The following is a 24,485-nucleotide window of genomic DNA, read 5'->3' on the forward strand; positions in this document are numbered from 1 at the left end:
GAGCTCGAGCCTGGAAACTTCTGAACTGGCATCAGAATTGTTGAACATTCAGGCACCATGGGGGCATTTTCTGCTAGATTTATTGTTGAACTGAATGAGGCTAAAGGCATTACACAGGGCCAGGAGTGTAGCTCAGTGTTCAGCACAGGACTTCCATGCCTGAGGTTTTAGAGGTCCCAGGTTTGATCCCCAGCTCCACCTTATGCCCGAGCTGACCAGTGCTCTGGTCTCTCTCTCTCTCTCTCTATATATATATATATTTATTTGTAATTAAAATATTTTATTTATTGGATAGAGGCAGGGAGAAATTGAGGGAGGAGGGGGGAGATAAGAGGGAGAGAAACAGAGCTATCTGCAGCACAGCTCCACTGCTTATAATCTTCCCTTCTACAAGGGATCGGGTCCCCTTCACATGGTAACATGTGCACCACTGCTTGCTCCCCTGGCCTCTCTCACACATAAAAAATAAACAAGTTGGGGAATGTTATGCATGTACAAACTATTGTATTTACTGTTGAATGTAAAACATTAATTCCCCAATAAAGAAATAAATTAAAAAAAAACAAAAACAAGTTATTTATTTATTTATTTATTTATTTATTTATTACCAGAGCACTGCTCAGCTCTGGCTTATGGTGGTATTGGGGACTGAACCTGGGACTGCACAGCTTAAGGTAGGAAAGCTGTTTTGCATAACCATTAGGCTGTCTCCCCACCCCCAAAATAAATCTCAAAAACAAGTAAGTACATACACACATACATAAAGACATTACATAATAGTCCACTGGCTCAGACCTCCCACCTTCTGCACCTCATATGACCCTGGGTCTATGCTCCTAGAGATAAAGAATATAAAGCTTTCAAAGGATGGGATGGAATACGGAACTCTGGTGGTGGGAACTGTGTGGAATTGCACCCCTCTTATCCTATGGTCTTGTCAATATTTTTTATTTTATAAATAAAATTTAAAAAACTAGTCCACTGGCTCATGAAAACTGGGGGCTCTAGGGCTACCTACTCTTGCTCAACCACATCCTCTCTCCTTCTCTCTAGCAAGTGCTTCCATGACAAAGTCTCCATTGTCCTACTTTCTGCGGACCACAGGGTGCTCCTGCTGGGGCCATCAGACCAGGGGAGGGACTGCTGCAGACACCTGTAACAGTTCACCTCTGCTCACAACTAAGTTCAGGGTCCCCAGGCCCTTCCCACTGAGCCCCCTCAGTGCTGGTCCCCTCCCACCCCACTCTGCATGCACCCTAAACACCAGAGCACTTTCTCTGCCCTTTCTCCTCTCTGGGCCTTTGCTCTTGCTAGTATGACCATGGTTTTACTTCTCCCTACCCAACTCCCATGCAGAGAGCCTTACAAGCCCCCTCCCCAGGTGTGCCATCTCCCCAGGTTTTCTCTGCTAGGATGAACATATTTTGTTTGCCTGTTTAAACATCGTTCTCACCCTACCTCCTGTGATGGTTACCTAGTACATCAGTCTTCTCTTTCTAGTGGCTAGAAATTCTTGGAGGGTGCAGGCAATGTATTACCATCTCTACCTCTCTCCTTTGTGACAGACAGTGCTCTAGCACACAGTAAGTGCTTAACAAAGATCCAGTAAATAAAAGAGTGAAGTTTCTAGTCAGTTGTCCTGTTTGCCTCCAGGTGTGAGCACTGGGCTGCCCGGCTGCTGGGCCCAGAATTCCTGAATCTGCTCCCCAGGCCTTCCCCTCATGGGCGGCTATTGAGCTCAAGGCTAGCTCACCCTGGGAACTGGGTATTCAGCTGCATTTGATTGTAATCATTTTTAAATCAGAACGAAATCGCCACATGTGATTAGTGGGGACCACACCAGACAGCGTGGCTCTAGCAGCTTTGCTGAGGAGCCCTCAAGGTCCCCAACACCGCAGGCAGCACAGACAGTTGCCTGTCTGGTGTCAGATGGAGCAGCTCCCAGGCAACTCTCAGGAGAACAGAGAGAGGCCTCAGCGCCTTCTGCTTAGGTGCAGTGCCTGCTGTTGGCTGTCAGTCAGACTCACCAGTAGAGTGCTTCTTCCCATCCCCGTCACTGCACCAAGCTTGACCTAGGTCCTGGTTAAGGCCCAGGCCCATGTGGGGCTTGCACACCAGGCCCTGCAAGGCAGGGAGAGCTGGGCTCTAAATTCTGGGTGGCTGTCAGGGTGAGCATGCTGCCTGTCACCTGTGACAGACTCCGGTGCTTGTCCACACCCTTCTCATGCTTCCTGCATCAACTTAACCCTCTCCAGCCTCGCTGGAGACATCCTGGCACGACAGGGTACTGCCTGTCTGCCCTGCCCACCTGCTTTGCCCGTTTATACTTTTTTTTCCAGAAGTAGAGCAGGGGCTCAGCCAGGGCAGGAGCTTCAAGCTTCAGCTGGGCTGTGAGGAGTGGGCAGGGGTGCTTCTCATGTAGGCAAATAGGCTGCTTCATCTGAGAAGCTCAAACTGAATTTTAAATGCAAAGATCTTTAGAATCTCACATATTGGCAGTGGATTATAAACAACACAGGGTGGGAGAGGGAGATAGCATAATTAATGCCTGAGGCTTCAAAGTCCAAGGTCCAATATCCTGCCCCAACAAAAGCCAGGGCTGAGCAATGCTCTGGGTAAAAACAAACAACCTCTAAAAAACAACACAAAACCAGCCAAACAACAACAGTAAAGAGATTCTGGGGTCCGACCAGGCATGACTGTGTGTCCAATCTGGCTTGCTGCTTCTAGTTGCCACTTGGGGTCTTGGGTTTAGTGACCTTCAGCTGAGTCTGCTGTCTGCCCAGTCTGGCAGAAGTGGGACCCCAATCCCCAAGCCTGTGAGCTCCCGGCTGCACTAGCTCACCTGTCAGGGAAGGGCTGAGACCTTCTTGGGAGAGCAGCCCTCAGCCCCTTTTCAGCCCCTTTCCTGCCTTCAGCCCCTTTCCTAAGGGTTGGGGCACTCTGACAACCCCTGTGGGTGGGCACACCTTGGAGGGAGCGAAGGGGATCCAATCAAGGACAACACTGAACCCTCCATCCAGGAACTATTTTCTGCTCTTTTTTTAGGATCAGCAGAGGGAGACCCCCCCCCCCCGCCCTTTTTACCTCCTTCTTGGTGCTGTGTCTCTAGTCAATAAATAAGTAGGAAATAAAGGACTTGTGAGAACACAGAACACAGTCAAAAGGTAAATTCTGAGCTTAAAAGGCCCTGGGAGACAGCACAGCCCCCCATCCCTGCTCTTAACCCGGCTTTTTGGCTCTTCCACCGCGCAGCCAAAGGTAATCTTCAGGACTGATTTCCCTGGACAAGTCTTAAAGGCTTGGAGCAGCTACACAGGTGCTTGCACGGCGGTAATAACACCAACATTTCACCTACCTTTGCCTGCATTATATCTTCTGTCTTGTCAGTGGGACTTGCTGGCTAAGATTTGTAGGTGATGGGACAGTGGGACAGGCTGATGCCGGCACTACCACCCCACCACCCTGGAGCCGCTTTTGACTGGTGTAAAAGCATGAAATCCACCTTTGCAGCACTTAAGTAGTAATGATTCCACCTGCCTCTACCCTTTAATTGGTTTCCTGCCTACTCTCACCACCTGAACCTGTTTAGATAAGATCCCGTGCAGATAAATACCAAGGGCTTGCATTCGTGTGTGTGTGTGTGTGCGTGTGCGTGCGCGTGCGCGTGTATGTCCCTGTCCATGACTACTGTCTCACTGCTGCCTGCCTGGTCTGAGTGCCCTCTCTTTTCACCTGTGTATTTACCCAGGAGCCTCCCTGTAGGTCTCATTCTCTTGCCCTTTCATAGTCTGTTCTCAATCCAGATGCCACGTGATCCATTTCCAATGGAAGCTGGATCATGTAGCTCCTCTGTTTGGAACCTTTCAGTGACTCTGCTTTTCTGTTCCAAAGAGGGATTTTGCTTCAACACCCTAACTCATTCACCTTTTCAAGTCTTTGTTTCAAAGTTACACTCTACAGAGACAGTCTGAATAGAGATATATCCAGTACAGAAATTGAATTACTACTGACATCTTCTTTTTTTTTTTTTTTTTTTTTTTAAACCCGCCAACTACTGACATCTTCTGAATAAAGACAATCCAAGACTCACGAGATGACTTCACTGATGAACTTTACTTTTTCTTTTCTCTTATTAAATTTAATTTTAACCAGAGCATGGCTCAGCTCTGGCTTATGGTAGTGCTGGGGACTGAACTTGGAACATTCAGGGAGCCTCAGGCACCAAAGTCTTTTTGCATAATCATGATGCTATCTCCCCAGTTCTGAATCCTATCAACTTTTAAAAGAAGGAATAGTATTCACTCTTCAAAAAATCTTTAAGAAAGTAGAATGGAGCACTTCACAATGCATTCTACAAGACCACTGTAATACTCATACTAAAGTCAGACAAAGAATCCATAAGATAAAAGAACTACAGACCATTATTCATTACATAGACTATATAAAGTAAATGAAAAGCTCTCAACAAAAAATTAGCAAGCTGAATCCAGCAACAAATTAAAAAGATTATACCCCATGACTAATTGGGATTTATCCTAAAAATTCAAGGTTGGTTTGACATTTGAAATTAATTAATGCAATATATCAAACTAATAGAATAAAGAACAAAAACTCACATGATCATCTCAATAGATGCAGTAAAAGCATTTCATAAAATCCAGTGCCATTCATGATAAAAGCTCTCAACAAAGAAGGAACAGATGGAAACTTCTCAACCTGATATAGCATGTCTATGAAAAAGTTACATCTAATGTCATACTTTATGGTGAAAGACTGAGTGCTTTCCCCCAAGACTGGGAATAAACCCAAGATGTACTCTTACTGCTTTTATTCAACTTTGTACTGTAAGCTATCGATCAGTACATTAAGGGGACAAAGGCATCAGACTGGAAAAGAAGGAGATCTGTCTGTACTCTCAGACAAAACGATCCTGTGTACAGAAGATACTATGGCATACACAAAACATTGATTACAGTGTAAAAAAAAAAAGAGTTCAGCAAGATCTAAAATCAATAGATAAAAACAATTGTATTGTGATAGCAGTGAACAATCTGAAAATGAAAGTCAGAAAATAGCTCTACTCATAGTAGAATAGAGTATTTTTATTCATCAAAAAGAATAAAGCACTTGGAATAAATTTAACAACAACAGAATAGCACAGCACAGAGAGACCAGGGATTGGCTAACTCAGTGGAAAAGTGCATGTGTCATATAGTAAGACCCTGAGTTCAATTCTAACATCAGACAACATACTCCAAAAACAACTACAAGATGCTGCTGGGGAAAATTAACTATCTAAATAAATCGGAGCATTCAGTGTTCATGGAGTAGAGGATTCAATAGCGTTTAGATGACAACTCTTGTCAAATTGGCCTAGTGCTTTAAAACACCTTTTAAAAAAGGGCTTATTTGTTAACATGAGAGAGATTAATGGAGAGACCAGAACATCATTCAAGAATGTGAGGCACTTAATAGGAATAAACATAGGTCAATATCATAATAGAGTAATCCAGAAATAAATCTTTATACTTTTGGTCAGTTGATTTTTTACAAAAACTTGAAGGTGATCAGTATGGAATGGGATGGGGTATCTATTCTGAACAAACTATGCTACAACAGCTGTATGCAAAAAATGGTGACTATAGGGAGTTGGGTGGTAGCACATGTGACACAAAGCGTAAGGACCAGCACAAGGATCCCAGTTCAAGCCCCTGGCTCCCCACCTGCAGGGGAGTCGCTTCACAAGCAGTGAAGCATCAACAACAATAACAACAACAATAATAACTACAACAACAATAAAAAAATTGACTAGATGTAAGAGCTCAAACTGTAAAATTTATAGAAGTTAAAGAATTTCATCTGCATGACCTTGAGTTAGACCGCTTAGTTACACTTTAACAAACACCCTCTCTAAAAGAAAAATGCCCCTAAATTGAATATGATAAAATAAAAGGTATTTATGTCAAAAAAAGAAAGAAAAAAACATGAAGAAAATGAAGAGGCCAGTCACAAACTGAGAGAGGTTCTTTGTAGATCACAGATCTGATAAAAGACAGGCCACAATTATATATAGAAACCTCACAGCAAAATGAAATAAAACAAATGATATGATGCAGAAATGGGCAAAAGACTTTTTTTAAAGGGAAAAATTATCAATAGGTTCAAAACCATTTGGCCTCGTCAGTGTCTAAGATATGGTGATTAAAGGGCACAAAAAACATAATGAAGTCAAGTATATTACGGTAGATCCTAAACATTGGATCTAAAAAAATTGGGGGGCCAGGTGGTGGCCTGGTTGAGCGCACGTTACAATGTGCAAGGACCTGGGACTGAACCCCTGTCCCCACCTGCAGGTGTATTGATTTGCAAGTGTTGAAGCAATGCTGCAGGTGTCTCTCTCTCTCTCTCCCTCTCTACCTCCCTCTTCCCTCTTGATTTCAAGCTTTCTCTTTCCAATAAATAAAGATAATAAAAAAAATTTTTAAATTAATTATCTTTACTTATTTATTGGATAGAGACAGAGAGAAACTGAGAGGGGAAGGGGGAGATAAAGAGGAAGAGAGACAGAGAGACACCTACAGCCCTGCTTCACCACTTGTGAAGCTTTTTAAAAAAATTCATTTATTTATTTATTCCCTTTTGTTGCTTTTATTGTTTTATTGTGTTGTTGTTATTGATATTGTTGTTGTTGTTGGATAGGACAGAGAGAAATGGAGGAGGGGAAGACAGAGAGGAAGAGAGAAAGACACCTGCAGACCAGCTTCACTGCTTATGAAGTGATTCCCCCCGCAAGTGGGGAGCTGGGGGCTCAAACCGGATCCTACGCCAGTCCTTGTGCTTTGCGCCATGTACGCTTAACCCGCTGCACTACTGCCCAACTCCCACTTGTGAAGCTTTTTCCCTGCAGGTGGGGACAGGGGGCTTGAACCAGGGTCCTTGTGCACTGTAGTATGTGCGCTCAACCACTGTCAGGCCCCATCATTGGATTTTCATAAAAAAACAACTCCCAGGTAACTTGGTTATAATAATTAACTATTGCTATTTTAAACTCTAAGACTACAAGGAACCCTCCCTTCCGCATTCTCTTTAAGATCTTTATTTCTCCTAGTTCTGGAAACTCTAGGACTAGGCCTATATTTCTTAATGTTTCTTCTCTCTGATCCCTTACTGGCATACTACCTCTGTTGACCTCAACTAAATCAGCGCTACCAGTGCTGCCATCCCACCTTATGCTGCTACAGACTTTTTACTGTGGATTGTTGCCAGAGACACCAAGTCTGAGATGTCAACCTCCCGACTTCTCTAATCTGATAATATCTTTCCTAACACATGGGACTAATTCCATTTCAGATGGCACATTATCTAACAAAGTTACAAATATGGGGCCAGGTGGTGGTATACCTGGTTGAGCACACATGTTACAATGAGCAAGGACCTGGGTTTGAGCCCCTGGTCCCCTCCTAGAAGAGGAAATCGTGAGTGGTGAAGCAGTGTTGCAGGTCTCTCCCATTCTCTCTCTCTCTCTCTCAACCCCCTTCCCTCTCTATTTCTGGCTGTCTTTATCCAATAAATAAAAATAATTTAAAAAACCAAAGTTATAGACACTAGACACAGGCTAGGGTACTGGGTACAGGTGTACATGTATCCATAAGCAAGGGGGCAACTATAGAACTCAAAGTGAAAGTGCCTAATAGCCCTCCATGATTAGATTTAGACCTAATAAGCCTGGGATCCTAGTAGAATGGCCTGAAGAAGGCATCATAAATTCTCTAACTGATTAGACTTAGACCTAATAAGCTTGGCAATCTATTAGAAAGGAACAAGAAGGGAGACCTAATAAACCTAATACCGGTTTCAGTACAACAAATGACACTCAACACTTTAACAACTGGAGAAAGTCTAAACTGGACTACAAAAGATAAGGGCAAAAGACTGGTTCACTTAATGATAGTTATTTTGGTCAATACTAGACCACCCCATTATATGGGGCCCTAGTTAGAGAACCCTTGCATTCTCACACAGATGTGATGGACCTAGACCTCTAATAGATCCCTCCACCATCACTGGTCACTTCCATCAGGAACATCATCATCGTAAACCCTCTGTGGGCCACTCCAGGAACTAGTCCTCCCTATAAAGTAGTAATGATTGTGACTGCCCAACTCTCTGAAGGGAGGCTGGGTCATCCTACTCTGCTACTCCTGCAATAAGTGCAGCCTAGAACGTTCCCAGTTGTGACAATAAACTGTGAGCTCAGATTGGCGGGGACTCAAAGGTTATATAGATGGGCCCTGGGTCAGGTGGATGGGGTAAACAGTTAATTTTATTCATAGATTTTCTTTAAGTTTGGAAACTCCTCTCTGCCCTAATCCAACTTTCTAGCCCTATTCTCAACTCTGACACCATCTTTCCAGATAATATGTTTGTCGATGTCCATATCAGATATTAAACTCTAGCAAAACTACGAAAGTCATGGGTTCCTAGGAACATACCTAAAATAGATTTCTTTGCTTCTTTCCACCCTAAGATCCCCATTCTTATCTTCTCTACTCTTGCTTTTTGGTTCTTGTTCATTAATCATTATCTCCTGCTTTAAATATTACTGGCTTTCAGCCACCAAGTTGCAGATGCTATCATAATTCCATTCTGACTTCCCTGGGCAGATGACCTCACCAATGTGTCCCAGAACCTCACCTGTCCAGAGCCTTGCCCTACTAGGGAAAGATAGAAACAGTCTGGGAGTATGGATTGGCCTGTCAATGCCCATGTCCAACAGAGAAACAATTACAGAAGCCAGAACTCCCATGTTTTGCACCCCAAAAAGAATTTTGGTCCATATGCCCAGAGATGGAGAAAAGATAGGGGAAGATGACCAGAGGGCTCTGAATTCCAACTCCATCAGGTCCCAGAGAGAGAAGAAGAAAAAAACAAAGAACATTCAAAAGTAATAATAGGTGTGACACAGAAAGGCAGAGAAGGCAGGACCACAGTGGGGAAAAAAAAAAGGGAATATATATATACAAATAGTTATAGAAATAATAGTTAACCCATATCTGCAACCTTGGGAGAACTACTGTAGCTCCCAATGGAGGGAATGGGGATACAGAACTCTGGAGGTAGGAATGATTCAGATTATACCTGTTATCTTATAAATTTGCAAATCAATATTAAGTCACTAATAAAATTTAAAAGATAATAAACATAAACATAAAATTTGTCAATAGATGGCACAACTGCTAGAACTTTGGACTTAAAGGTGTAAGGTCTTGAGTTCTATCAGAAATGAACAAAAGATCTGAGTAGACATTTTTCCAAAGAAGGTGAAAATTGGACAACTATCTCTCCAAAACATGCTTAGCACCATTAGTTTCTAGGGGAATGCAAATTAAACCAGGAAGGATACTGCTTCAAACCCATTACAATGGCTATTCTAGAAAAGCCAAACACTAGCTAGCATGGTGAAGACACAGTGAAAGCGAAGCATTCCTAGTCTACCTCCAGACTTTACTTGGGGGTGGGGGTGGGGTGGGGGGTGGGGAGAGGGATTTCAGTTTTTCTCCATTGAGTATGATATTGGACATGGGTTTGTCACATCTGACCTTTATTATGTTGAGGAATAATCTTTTCTAATTTCTTAATTAGGGACTTTTATTATGTTTATTATGTTGAGGAATAATCTTTTCTAATTTCTTAATTAGGGAGTTGGGCAGTAGTGCAGCGGGTTAAAGCGCAGGTGGCGCAAAGTACAAGGACTGGCATAAGGATCCCGGTTTGAACCCCCCGCTCCCCACCTGCAGGGGAATCACTTCACAGGCGGTGAAGCAGGTCTGTAGGTGTCTATCTTTCTCTCCCCCCTCTGTCTTCCCCTCCTCTCTCCATTTCTCTCTGTACTATCCAACAACAACGATATCAACAATAACTACAACAAGGGCAAAAAAGGGAATAAATATTAAAAAGTTGTTTAAAAAAAGAGTATCATAAATGGGTGTAGGACCTTGCTGCATTATTCACAATAGCCAAAGTACAGAAGTAACCTTAAATACCCAACAGCAGATGACTGGATAAAGAGGTTGTGGGATACAGATACACAATGGAACATTACTGTGCAATCAAAAAGAAGAAAATGGAGGGGTGCAGAAAGTAGCACAGCGGGTTAAGTGCACCTGGTGTGAAGTGCAAGGACTGGCATAAGGATCCCAGTACGAGCCCCTGGCTCCCCACCTGCAGGGGGTCACTTCACAAGTAGTGAAGCAGGTCTGCAGGTGTCTTTCTCTCCCCTTCTCTGTCTTCCCCTCCTCTCTCCATTTCTCTGTCCTATTCAACAACAATGACAGCAACAACAATAATAATAATGATAAACAACAAGGTCAACAAAAGGTAAAAATAGCCTCCAGTAGCAGTGGATTCGTGGTGCAGGCACTGAGCCCCAGCAATAACTCTGGAGGCAAAAAAGGGGGGGGGGTGTCAGGCAGTAGCACAGCAGGTTAAGTGCACAGAGCTCGAAGCACAAGGACTGGAATAAGGATCCCGGTTTGAGCCCTGGTTCTCCACCTGCAGGGGAGTCACTTCACAGGCAGGTCTTTCTCTCTCCCTCTCTGTCTTCCCCTCCTCTCTCCATTTTTCTCTGTCTTATTCAACGACAACATCATCATCAACAATAATAATTACAACAATAAAAAAAACAAGGGCAACAAAAGGGAAAATAAAAAAATGGATGGTTATTGAGGTGACTATGCTAAGTGAAATAAGTAAAGAGGTCAAAGACAACCATTAGATGGTTTTGTTCATATACAGAGTACAGATGACTATAGTGAAAGAACTTGGAAAAAAAAAGAGGATAACCAGACTGTCTTGTAAAATATGAGAATGAAGTTAATTATGGAGGGTTGGTTAGGGGGACACAGGTGGGGGCGGTAGTGACTTGCATTCACGGTGTGTGGGTATGAAAATACTCCTGAAATGGGGTATTTCTGTAAAATAATGTCAAACCACTGGTGCTACCACTACCGCAACCATTACCATTACCACTACCACTACCACCACTACCACTACCACTACTACTATTAATGGAATCTGAAGCACTCATACATTGTCAGTGGGGATAGAATACAATGATCCAGCCACCTTGGGAAAAAAATCATTTTTTAAAAGTACATATGAATGTTCTATATGACCCAGCTATTTCACTTCTAGGAATCCTCCCATGAGAAGTGAAAACATTTATCCACACAGAATGTCTGCTCCTCGCAGCTTCATTCACAACAGCCCCACACTGCACACAATCTCCATATCCATTTAGCGGAACATGCGGTCTGTCAGTGAAGGAATCCCACTCAGCACACACAAAAACGAGCTACTGATACCTAGTACGCAGAGGAAGCGTGAAAGCATTGTGAAAGGAGTCAGGCACAGAAAGCCACCTACTGTGGAATTCTATTTTTATGACACATCCAGAATAGACAAAGAGACAGAAAGCATATCAGTGGTTGCTTGAGACTGGGGGATGGGGGGTAGGTGGGAGCCGAGATACAAAAGGGCTCTTTATAGGGTGACAAAATGATCTGCTCTGTTGGAATGCAGTGGTGGTGGAATAATAATAAATGTTACTAACATCATTAAGTCATGCACTTAAAACGGGTGAAGTTGTTTATCTCAATAAAGCTGCTAAAAATGTAAAGGAGGCTAGGAAGATAGCATAATGGCTATGCAAAAGAGTCTCATGCCTGAGGCACCAAAGTTTCCATGTTTGATCCCCAGCACCACCATATGCTAGAGTTGAGCAGTTGTGCTGATAAAAAAAAAAAAAAAAAAGTAAAGGGGAGGAAAGAGGCCATTAAGTTACTTGGTGAGTCAGCTGCCCTTTCCCCAGGAAACCCAACCCCTTTGTGTTTTGACAGCACTTATCAAATTTTAACAAATAATGTTTGCTTCTGTTTATTGTACACCCTGCTCTGCTAGAATGTAAGGTCCACAAAAGTAGGAGATGTTAGCTTTGTGTAACCTGTGTTTAGGTCAGTGCCTGGCACATGGAGAGAGAGAGATAAAATGAGGACCCTTGGTTGGAAAATTCCTGGTTAGACTATGGCCGTTGTTCAAGGACATTCAATGAGTGGTTACTCAGGCAAAGCTGGGTCTCGAACTAGAGGGAGGCAGAGCAGAGCTGACGACCTTTTTCTCAGATCCTAACTTCTCACATCTTGAAAAGTGAGAGGCCACACTCTCTCCTTTTCCCATCTAGTTTGGGCTCCTAATAGTCCCTTCCCTTTTTTTTTGGTTGGTCTGGGCTTCATGCATATGTGATTTCACTGCTCCTGGGCCAACTTTCTCTTTCAGATATATACAGAGAGAGAAGCAGAGACAGCATAACACCAGAGCTTCCTTTGCAGCCATGGCACTTGCATGTGGTGTCAGGACTTGAACCTGGGCAGTACCTGGTGAGATCTCTCTGGCCCCAGTTCCCTTCCTTTGTGGCCTCAATTGTCTTCTCTTTGAAGTGAGTTCTCTCTAGCATCCTACTGGATGTGAGCTGACAGAGTAGAAGAGTGAAGGCCGGAGGTAGTGGGGGTTAGGTGTAGAGGCAGTACTAGCTCCTCTGAGGTGGGGGAATGGCTGTGAGGTCATCCTGTCAGTCTGCTCCCCACTTTCTTGCCTTCTAAGGCGAGTCCAATGGTGTTCCTGAGGCTCTGGGTGATTTCTCAGGGGCTCACACCCCTTCTGACATATTTACATATGGAAAGTTCTTTCTTGCTATAAACATTTACAAACACCTTGATGGGCTTGTGAAAATGTGACACTCTTTTGGAAGTCAGCCTTCTTAGGTATGGGGTTCTTTTCATGTTTGTGAGATAGAGGAGCTGTGTGGGCATCTGGGTGCCTGGAGCCCCCCTCTGTGTGGACAGAACAGTTTTGAGGTGTGGCTCTCTGGGTGCTGGAAGAAGTGGGTCCCAACAGTGAGATGTGATGAGAGGAAAAGTGGGTGCTATGGGTCTAGGGACTCTGGTTTTCAAGGTGCAGCTGGGGACAGGGGCTGCCAGGAGGCCAGGCCACCTCTCTTACCTGCAGGAAACCCTGGGACAGCATGGGCTCAGGCAGGGCTCCTGGAGACAGATCCCTGCGAGTATAGAGAGACCTGTATCATCTGAGCAGACTTGCAGGAAAAGGGAGAGGTCTGACTTAACAGGAAGGGGCGGGATTACAGGAGTTCAGAGTCAAGTGACCTTGGTCAAATTGATGTTGTGTGGCTTGCTTTTACCACTGTTTTTTTTCCTTCTTCAGGGCAGAGGTCTTTTTCAGGTGCAATGTCACTGCTTCATTTTTTTTTTGTTTGTTTGTAAATATCTAGGTTCTTTTTAAAATTATTTGATTTGATTTAACTTGATAGGACAGAGAGAAAGTGAGAGGGAAGAGGAGACAGAGTGAGTGAAAGAAGAGACCTCTGCAGACCTACTGTATTGTTCTTGAAGCTTCCTCACTGCTGGTGGGCACTGGGGGCTTGAACCTGAGTCCTTGCACATGGTAATGTGAGGGCTCAATCACGGTGTGCCACTGCCCAGCCCCACTCCTAGGCCTCTTTTTTGTTCAGACACAGAGAAGGAAAGATACCACAGCACCAAAGTTTATCCTCCCGCTCTCCCAGCTATGTCAGGGTACCTATGTGGGGCAGGGGCTTGAGCCCAGGTCACAGTCATGGTCAATGTAAGGAGCAAGGCCTCCCCACAGGTGGGCTGTCTCTACAGCATAGTTTGCTCATCTGTGAAAGGAGACATCAGGCATGCCTGGCATGACTACCCCTGAAATGCCTCCCTGGAGCTGGACCTGACAAAGCCCCCTTCCAACCCAGCCCTGAAGTGGCAAAGCTCAGGTGTTCCCTTCTGGAAGCCACTGAGCATTTCCCCTCTGCAACGAGCTGCCCTTTGCTAAGATACTCAGTCTCTCTTCCTGTGGTGACTTCCATGTCCTCCCGTGTCTGAAGCGTATGCTATGCTGGCCTGGTGGTCCCCCTGGGGCTGCCCCTGGAATCCAGCCCTGCATGCCTTCCCAAGACGTGACTGTGACTTCGGTCCTGCCTGCTGGCCTTGGGACAGCTCCTGTCAGCACATTTCCCTCCTCATTTCATGCCGTGACGGAGACTCACTGCTGCTTCTAAATCCATAACTGCTGTGAAATTCTCCTCTTGGCCTGGCTGAGGTTAGAGTGGAAGTGCTGGGCTATTTTTAACTCAGAGAGTTATCCCTGCCCAACTCAGGGTACCCCTCCCATCTCCACTGGCCGTGCCCCAGACTGGTGGCAGGAAAGGGGCAGCTGGTTCCTAAGCAGCTACCCTGCTGCTCCCTCCCTCTCCTTCTGTGACTCTGCCCCCCCCCTTCCCATTTCATTAGGTGGTTCAACACAGAAGCCTCTAGGCAGGCCTATGTTCCAGCCCCTCCTTGTTTGTGGCCTTATGGGTAGGGAGGAGTAGCCCATTTGTGGCATCACCAAAGATCTGACCAGTCCCTACAGTGGTTGGCCCTTTTCACTGAGTGTTCTTATGTCTTTCTACCATGGGGGCACTGAGGTTTCGGCTGTTCTCTGAAGTGTGTGTGTGTTCACTAGTGCACTGGTCTGGTTCTGGAGCAAAGGTGTCCTGTGTATTAATAAAAAGAATGTATGAGGGTGCAGGAGACAGCTCACCTGGTAGGAAGTACATGGTAGCCTGGGTTCAAACCCTGATACCACGTGGGGGCACCATGGCACTGGAGGAAGCTCCATGGATGGTGGAGCTATTTTGTGGTTGCTCTATATCTGAAAAGAAAAATATTTTTCTATTTTCTTTCTTTTTTCTTCCTTTTCCATAGAGAGGGGGAGAGAGATGTAGATAGAGAAGGAGAGAAAGCATGTTGTTTTCGAAGGGTTATGTTGTTTTCGCCGGGCTGGCTTCACGGGCGGGTAACAGACAACCAGGGACTCATGGTTGAGCTGTAGGCAGTATCTCTTTATTCATGCAGGACGCAGCCGAGCTAAGCTAAACTCTAGGTACTCTACCCTAAAACTCACAATGCTGTCTTTATATATACTTGCCAAGTAGGGTGGAAACAGGATGTGACATAGAGAGGGTAGAGAGAAAAGTGACTGGTGAAAATCAGAGTGTGACAAGGAGGGGGCAGAGCAGGCGAGAATCCTATCACTGAACCACCAATGCCCTGGAGGGAGGGTGGAACTTCTTGACAGTGGTTATGTAAATAGAATGAAGAGGTTATATAAATAGAATAGTGTTAAGCAGGGGGGATTTAAACCAAATGAAACAGAAGGGGTCTCATGCATACCAACAAGAGCACAGCACCATTCCTGGCACTTGTGAAGCTTCCCCTTTGCGTGGTGCTCCATGTGGTGAATGGAGGCTCTACCAGGTGAGTTATTTCCTTGTCCCCTTTATTTGAAGTCTAAAAACAAATGGAAAAATGATTGATGCAGAAATGGTAAGCCTAGTCAGTGGCCAGTGGTAAGTGGCCAGTGAAGCTTCCTGAGGCCTTCTGCAACCAGGACACAGGTGGCTTTAGAGTAGGCAGGTGGGCAGCCACAGCAGGGAGGGGGTGAGGTCCTGGGATGGGGTGCTGAGGGCCTCCAAGGAGCCCTGCACCCAGTAGGTTACAGTAGGCTTCTCTGGGGTCTTCGGGCTTGAGCTCAGTGTCCTGTCCTGGGTCACGCCTGTTACAGCAGAGCAGGACACATTCTCAGTGCTCTCTGGAGCAAGGGAAGGAGGCCCCCTAGACCATGACCAAAGAGGGCGACTCACAAGCCCTGAAATAGATCTTCCTCCTAATTAGATCTGCCAGGGAGGAAGCAGAGCACACCCCACTCAGGCCTGCTCCAGGATGGACAAGTCGGGCCTCCCCACTTGTAGGTCTGAGTGCTGGGCCTTGGGTACGGTGGGATTGGGGTCAACAGATTCAAGAAGGGGGCTGGGGGGGGGCAGAGCATATGCAGAAAGCTCTGCATTAAGTATGCACCCCCTTCCTGGAGAGGACACTGCCTGCCCTCTGCTGCTAACATCCAGGCCAGAAGAGGAGACTCTGAGTTTGCTTCTATCCCTAGAACGCCACCCCACCCCCCAAGCTTTGGAAGTCCTTTAGCATCTGGGAGTCTCCTTTCCCACCTCATTTCCCACATGATGGATGGGCCCTAGGCTAGGAGGGAGCTGGAGAGAGAAAGAGCAGGAAGGTGGTGGCAGGGGGGGGGAGGGGGAGGAAGAGAGGCCACTGTTATGGGAGGGGGTTGGGCTCTGTATGTGCCTGTGCTTGTGCCTGTGCCTCTGCCTCTGCCTTTGTCTGTGCCTGTTCCTGTGCCTGTGCCTCTGTGCCTGTGCCTGTGCCTGTGCCTCTGGCTCTGTCTGTGCCTGTGCCTGTGTCTCTGCCTGTGCCTCTGCCTGTGCCTGTGCCTCTGCCTCTGTCTGTGCCTGTGCCTCTGCCTGTACCTGTGCCTGTGCCTCTGCCTGTACCTGTGCCTCTGCCTATACCTGTGCCTCTACCTTTGCCTCTGCCTGTGCCTGTGCCTCTGCCTGTACCTGTGCCTCTGCCTGTGCCTCTGCCTGTACCTGTGCCTCTGCCTGTACCTGTGCCTCTGCCTGTGCCTGTACCTCTGCCTGTACCTGTGCCTGTACCTGTGCCTCTGCCTGTGCCTCTGCCTGTACCTGTGCCTATGCCTCTGCCTCTGTCTCTGTCTGTGCCTGTGCCTCTGCCTGTACCTGTGCCTGTGCCTGTGCCTCTGCCTGTACCTGTGCCTCTGCCTCTGCCTGTGCCTCTGCCTGTGCCTCTGCCTGTGACTGTACCTGTGCCTGTGCCTGTGCCTCTGTCTGTGCCTGTGCCTCTGTCTGTACCTGGGGTATGTGTGCCTGTACATGGGGTGTGTACTGTGTGTGTGAGGAGTGGCAACTGCAGAGAGCAGCTCAGGGTGGCTCATAGGGTCAACATACTTTAATCCATTGTCTACAGAGCCCTCCAGGGAGACACCCAGTCCACCCCCACCCCCACCCCCAACCCCCTACCCCAAGGGTGGCTACTCAGGGACTTCTGACATGGAGCCCAGGCCCTGAACCTGGGAGGCCAGGTCCAGGGAGCCAAGAGTGGAATCCAGGAGACAGAGACCATTAGTCACTGGAAGCAGCTCTGTCACCCTTCTACCTGCTCATTCTAATGACCTGTCCCCAGGCAGCACAGCTCAACAGGGATGTGAGGACAGGAATTCAGTGGGTATGGAAGGGGAGGAGGAACGCTGCTTCTGAAGGGGGGCTCTGGGGTGGCCCCAGAGGACAACAGAAGGGTGGGGCCAAGGGGAGTGAAGCTCAGACACTGGCTCCCTCTGCAGCAGCAGATGAGGGTACCTGCTGGTTCCCTTCTCCCACCTTCAGCTTGTTTGCACCCTATCTGGGGTGACTGCAGGGTAATGAATGTGGCACAAATGAGATGTGTCACCTCAGACTAGACTGGGGCTCAGGCAAAACACACTTAATAAGGAGATAAGGAAATCAATTCCGCTTGTCACTCTGGGACCTGAGACACCAGCCTTCCATCCAGTCTGTGGGATGGGCTGGAGGAGCTTCTCCAGGACAGGAGCCTGACCCCCCTGAGGGAGGGGCTGCTTAATGGGGTCTCTTAGCACAGCAGGGACCACAGCAACAACAGTAACAGCACAATAATAAAACACCCATGCTTGACTGTCTGACCACAACCAGGCTTCACCTAAGAGCCACTGTATACCTGCAGACCCTTTACATTCTCTCTTTGACCCAGGAGGAGAACATGCTTAGTCCCCCAACGTTATACGCGAGGAAACTGAGGTGCAGATTAAGACACAAATGCTTTGCCCAGGGTCAAAGTGACATGGTCAGGTTTCAGATGTAGACAGTCTGGTTTCCAGAGTATGTCCTTAATTATACACAACACAACACAACACAACTCTCACAAGCATTTAGGGCTTACACCTTAATGGGTCCTGCCCTCCCACTTGTCACTATGGCTATGTGGCATTTACTGAGCACCTAGTGCCAGGCAAGAGAGATGCTAGATGCTCTCGGGAGACCCCATGAGGAGACACTGCAGTTACTTCCAATTGGGGTGCGGGATGCCAGAGGTGTGTGTGGAAAGCCAAGTGAGCACAGAGGGGGACAGTCATGCTGTGTGGAGTGCAGGGAAGGCTTCCTGAAGGAGGTGATGTCTAAGGGAAATTCTGACAGGCGAGCAAAAGTCATCTAAGGGGAGGCACATGGGGAGGATGTTCCAGGCAGAAACATTCCTGAGCAAAGAACAGCAGTGTGGTGAGTGGAGGGAGTTACAAGCTGGCTGTCAGTTGGAGCAAGGGGTGGTGGTGGTGGTGGGGTGGTGGTGGTGACAGACTTGGATAGAAGAAAAAGGCTTCACATGCATGCAGGGAGCCTGGGCTCTGGTCTCTGAAGCTGCTTTCTCATCTCTGAAGGACACTCCTGATGAGCCCCACAGTACTGGGGCAGTGTGCAGTGCTCTTGTCACCAGCTTCTGGAAGGATGGGCTTAGCATCCAGCACTCTTGGGCTCTCTGCCTTCTCTTGGTATAAGACCTGAGTTATTCGCTGGCTCTCTGGGGACCCACCAACCCTGAAGATTAAGGGATGGGGAATGGGGAGGGTGTTGTTGCCTAAGCCATGGACTTGGGAAGCCCCTACTCTGTGGCTTCCTGCTTCAAAAAATGCATAAGCTCAAAATGCCTTTGGGCTTTCTGTGCTTGCCCCTTCTCAAGTATTTGGGGCTTGACATAATTTAAAAAGGCACCCAAGACTATATTTTCAGGGATCATTTCTATAGTATGTTACTAAAAAGACGCCCTCTTTATCAGAATTGAATTAGCCTCCACATTAAATAATTCATGTTGATTTAGGAAGCTTTCTTTCTTTTTTTAAAGAATATATTTATTTATGAGAAAGACAGGTACAGAGAGAAAGAACCAGACATCACTCTGGCACATGTGCTGCCGGGGATTGAACTCAGGACCTCATGCTTGAGAATCCAGTGCTTTATCCACTGCGCCACCTCCCGGACCACAGAAGCTTTGTTTCTAACGGGAGCCACAGACAGCAGAGTTAATATTAGAAGAAGAGAGAGGTGGGGAGGAAGACTAGGAAAATACCCTTTTTAATAATTAATGTGACATCTACCACCCTCCCCACCTACTTTCAATCCCCTTTACCCTGCTATGTTTTCTCCTTTCCATAGCATCTGTTACCACCTGACATCTGACACAACTACACGATGTACTTGTTTAATCTGTTTATTACTTATCGACTGTCTCTCCTCCTGGCTAAAACACCGGGCCAGAGGGGGAGCTTTTGCTCTGGTTATAGAAGGAGTCCCAAGTGCCTAGACAAGTGCTTAACCCATAACAGGTGCTCAGTGAATAGTTGCTTATTGAATCCTTGGCACTCCTTTCATCCCTGCTGTGGGTTCCCCACCTCCTTGCTTCCCAAGTTTCCAAGCAGTGAGAATCAAATAAAGTGCAATAGCACCTTCACAGCTGTGGCCCTGTGGGTAGTTTAGGTGTTTTTCAATCCTGGGGTTCCTGCAGATGGCAGACATGCAGTCTGTATACATGTATGTGTGTGTGTTAGCTGGATGGATGTGTGTAACAATTCCAGATTAGTGCTTTTCTTGTCCCTATTTAATAGACAAAGAACTCCATTCATTCACCAATCCAAAAAACAAAACCACACACACCATACATGTTACTGAGTGCTATACTACCCTGTACTAAGGACAGACTATAGATCTGAGCCAGAGACCCTGTGCCAACCTGGGGGACCTTGCTCAAGGTCACGGGGGTGTCAGCCACTCATAGTAATTTATATTTCCCGGCCCAGGCTCTTCCTTCTGCTTCTGTGCCCAAGGAGCCCCCCCTGCTCCCCCCAGGCTTCAAAGTCGTTTAGCATCTGTGAGTCTCCAAGTCTTCTTTCCCCACCTCATTTCCCACCATGATGGATGGGCCCCAGGCGAGGGAGAACCCTGACTTCCCTCTGAGGCTGAGAAGAAGAGTACGGAGATGGGGGTAGAGCTCAGCACGTGTGCTGGGGGTGGGGAAGGTAGGTAAGGTTTCCAAATTAGTTTTCTTTGCAGAGACAGCTTGATATAGATGGAAGCTGGATTCCAAAAGACTAGAGCTGAACAGAATTGTGAGAGGTCCCCTATCTCTCTCTTCCGAGTGGGATGCGACCTATAGCACCCTGGTTAGTTATCTCCTTGGTCTCAGACATCACCTCAGTCCTGTTTCTGGGGAGGGATGGGTCATTTTTGTGAATTTGAGGCCTTCAGGGAGCTGGACACCTATTTATTTATTTATTCCCTTTTGTTGTCCTTGCTTTTTATTCTTGTAGTTATCTATTGTTGTTATTGATGTCGTCATTGTTGGATAGGACAGAGAGAAATGGAGAGAGGAGGGGAAGACGGGGGAAGAGAAAGATACCTGCAGACCTGCTTCACTGCTTGTGAAGCGACTCCCCTGCAGGTGGGGAGCCGGGGGCTTGAACCGGGATCCTAACGCCAGTCCTTGTGCTTTGTGCTATGTGTGCTTAACCCGCTGTGCTACTGCCCGACTCCTTGGACACCTACTTAGAGGACATTTTATGTTTCACCTTTATTTGACATCTGGGGAGCTAAGACCCAGAGAGGTAGAGCAGAAGAGCTAGGCTGACAACACTGGTGAGGCCAGGCTTGCAGCCTCCAAGTCTGCTGTGGAGCAGGATCCCTGGGACATTCCGGGGCATGGAAAGACACCAGTCTTGGCCTGGCCTGAGTCGAGTCCTCATTCTCCACAGCCGGCTGACTCACACAGAGAATCCAGCCTCACCTTAGCCTGACATGGGGACCCTAATCTTCACCTGGCTCAGTATCACAAGTTCAGCCCTTCTCCTACTCCTCTGGATCCCCTTCCTGTACCCCAGGGGTTGCAACCACTCAGCTGCTCCTGCCCTGTTTGTGTCTGGGCCTAGAAACACAATGCTAATGAACATGTCTGGACTGCTGGCATGGCTGCTGGGCCTTCCTGTGCCCTCCCCAACACAGGGAGTGGGTATTGGGGTTCCTCTGAGCCAGCAACATGTGGCACATGTGTACTTCCACACTGCACATCTGCTGGCTGTGTAAGTGCCCACTTTCACCCTCCTTGCTTGGCACTTTGCTGGAAGACCCTCAGGAGTCTCCCTCAGTTCCAACTGAAGTGTTTGCTTTGCACTTTTTGCCGGAATACCATCCGATTTTGCTCTTGCCTTTTCTGCAGGTTCTAATCAGGCTCTCACTTTATTTAATTAAAAAATCTATCTCAGGCAAATACAGCTTAAATTAGGAAGCTCTCTCAATTCCTGGAACACAGGGCAGGCGGCCTTCCCTCAGGGAACTGGCTGGGACATCTTCCCAGGCTGAGATGTCACAGCAGATGGGGCCTTGACTGGGCTGGCTGGGGTACAGACACCCTTCTCTCCTCGGCTGGAACAGCCCTTCTGTTCTCTGTCTGCCTGCTGCCATTCCAGCTGGCTGGCCTGGCATCTGGAGCAGGGCTTTCCTTCAGGGCAGCAGGGGGGGCTGTACACCCAGAGAAACCCAGGTAGGCTGCTGCCCATGGATTGACCAACCCTGCGACCAACCTGGCTGGACCAGGCAAGGAGCTGGGGAGTCTGGGGATTTAGACACCGAGGAGGGGGTAGTGTTCTAGGAGTTTGCATGGAAGCTGATCTGCTCTGGGGCCTTCCTGGGACCTGGCACAACCCCAGCTCTGTGCCTGCAGTTAGTGCCAGGCCAGGCCCCTGAGAGCCTGAAAGGGGAGTAAATGCCTTCAGAGCTGACCCCAGACAAGATCCAGTCTGTTCTGACCAGGCCCTGGGGCCCTGCCCTCAGAAGCCTGGCTTTGAACCAGACAGACAAAGGACATCCTGCTGACATCCTCGCATTTGGAGAGCAGATGAAGGCTTTGGCTTGGAGCTGGAAAAATCTGCCCGCTACTTTGAGTATTCATTAAGCTTTGTGACCCCCTGAGAGTACATCTGCCTCTCTGGGCCTCTGTTTCCTTCTCTGTAAAACATGTGGGACCACCTGGACTTTGCCATCTGACTGAAGTGGCTGAGAGGAAAAAGGCTGTAAGTGGTTCCTTTCCTGTGACTGGGTGGGCTCTGGGCTGAGGACAAGGACTCAGGGGTGTCTGTGCCTTCACTTGCCTCATGTGAAGTCAGGCGTGGGCACCCTTGCTCCCTCTAGCCAGGTGTAAGGAGATGAAGGGAGATCTTTCAAGGGTGGGAGGCTCAATCACCTCTCATGATATGAGCCACAACTTCCAGCAACTCTGTCCTGGAAGCTGGCAATCCCTCAGATCAAAAGATTTACTTTATTTTACCTGTCGTTGTTGGATAGGACAGAGAGAAATTGAGAGAGGAGGTGAAGACAAAGAAGGAGGAGAAAGATAGACAGCTGCATAACTGCTTCACCGCTTATGAAGCGACCCCTGCAGGTGGGGAGCTGGGGGCCTGAATCGGGATCCTTACACCAATCCACGCACTTTGTGCCATGTGCGCTTAACCTGCTGCGCTACTACCCGGCTCCCTTATTTATTTATTTATTTATTTATTAGTATTTTATTCAATTTGATATAACAGAGAGAGATTTAGAGAAGAGGGGGAAACAGAGAGGGAGAAAGACACCTGTAGCACTGCTTCACTGTGAAGCTTTCCCCTGAAGATAGGCTGTAATTATTATTATTATTATTATTATTACTGCCACCAGAGCACTGCTCAGCTCAGGCTTATGGTGGTGCAGGGGACTGAACCTGGGACCTCAGAGTCTCAGGCATGAGTGTCTGTTTGCATAACCATTATGTTATCTTCCCCAACCCCCTGCAGATAGGTATTGGGGGATTTGAACCCAGGTCTTTATGCACAGTAATGTGTGCATTCAACCAAGTGTGCCATCACTTGGCCCCATTTCATTATTTTTTATACTTTGTTTTTATCTTATTGGATAGAAACAGAGAAGTTGAGAGGAGAGGGGCAGATAGATAGGGAAAGAAAAAGACACACTGCAGCACTGCTTCACTGCACATGAAGCTTTCCCACTGGGGATGGGGAGCAGGGGCTTGAACCTAAGTCCTTGAGTATGGTAACTTGTACACTCAACTGGGTGTGCCACCACCTGATCCCCTGCATGTCCTTTTAATGTCTTCCAATTACTTTTCTGAAAGCCACTTCCTGATTAGATGATCCCCAAGTTTGTACCCTGCTGGGTCTGGTATATTTTCTCACCCCCTTGAGGAAGCTCAAGGGCTGGGAAGGTTCCTGGGGTTGGCCCTGAGTGCCCCCTCCTGGCCTGTAGCAGCCAGCACGAAGCCTGGTAAGTGACCCTCAGGGGCCTTGCTTGAGTGGTTTGCCCTGTGTGTTTGGCCATGTAGATCTCAAGCTGACCTGACATGTCGTGAATATTTCATTTTTAAGCAGCTTGTCTCCACACCCCAGCTGCTGTCCTTCATGCCAGCTGCTATGAGGCGAGCTTCCCTCACTTCCCTGCCTGTCCCATCCCACATGTACACATCTGGCATGGAAGGAAGTGGTGGGAGGAGCTGAACAAACCAAGATAGAAGACCCCACCAGAACTGTGACCTCAAACTGAAACTGAAGTTGTTTTCTAGGATGTGAAGCCTGACGTGTGGGTATGGCTAGGAGCTGAGCCTCAGATGCCCTTGGGCAGCAGGGGAACCTGACATCACTGGTCTGCAGAGCCTGGGATGAGAAAGCCTGGAGATGATTCTGAAGGGAAGAGTCACACAGCAAGGACAACCCTGCACTCACAGTGCATACACCAGCTCACCCGCACCACCCTCCCCAGCCCCATACCACCCTCCATTCCCACAGTGGGCAAGGGAGGGTGATTTGAGCTCTGCCTCCTGTCTCCTCGTCTGACTGCCAGCCTTGCAATAAAGTCTTTGCTTTTTCCCTGAAGCTGATGCCACAGTATTGGTTTTTCTGTATGTCAGGCCATGAAACCCTGTTTTTTAGTAGCAGGAGGGATGGAAGGACCTCCTTATGGAGATGCTAGACCTGGCCCTTGGCTTCTTGGAGCTTCAGTTTCTCATCTAGGGCCACAATCCCTGTCTCCTAGACTTTCATCAGAACAGCTGAGGTGGCAGGAGTGAGACTGGATGGCCAGATGGTGGTGTAAGTGCTCCCCCCAGGTGAACCCTCACTGCTCAGGTGCATAGCTCAGCTCCTAGGGCTGCTGCATTAAGTCACAGGAGGAGGGGGCTGAGCAGGGCTGGCCTCTTGCCCAGAAGAAGGTGCTAAAGGGCCAGCCCAGACATTCATCTGGGTGCCCCAGGGACAGCCCAATTTTCACCCACGATCTTCCACTCTCAAGGGTGGAGGAAGAACAGGGTCTCCTTGGGCGCCAGAATCACCAAGAATCAAATGCCAGGCTTGCATCACAGAGGGGAGTCCAACATATGTGAGTG

The 24,485-nt window shown here is 47.5% G+C and overlaps 1 protein-coding gene across 11 annotated transcripts in view; it reads right to left on the minus strand.

Moving 5' to 3' along the window:
- Positions 1–24,485, minus strand: part of KIRREL3 (kirre like nephrin family adhesion molecule 3) — a 624,884-nt gene that overhangs the window by 57,347 nt on the left and 543,052 nt on the right. The window lies entirely within an intron of this gene.

This window comes from Erinaceus europaeus, chromosome 20 (genome assembly GCF_950295315.1).
Source record: "Erinaceus europaeus chromosome 20, mEriEur2.1, whole genome shotgun sequence".
In the NCBI taxonomy this organism is placed as follows: Eukaryota; Metazoa; Chordata; class Mammalia; order Eulipotyphla; family Erinaceidae; genus Erinaceus; species Erinaceus europaeus.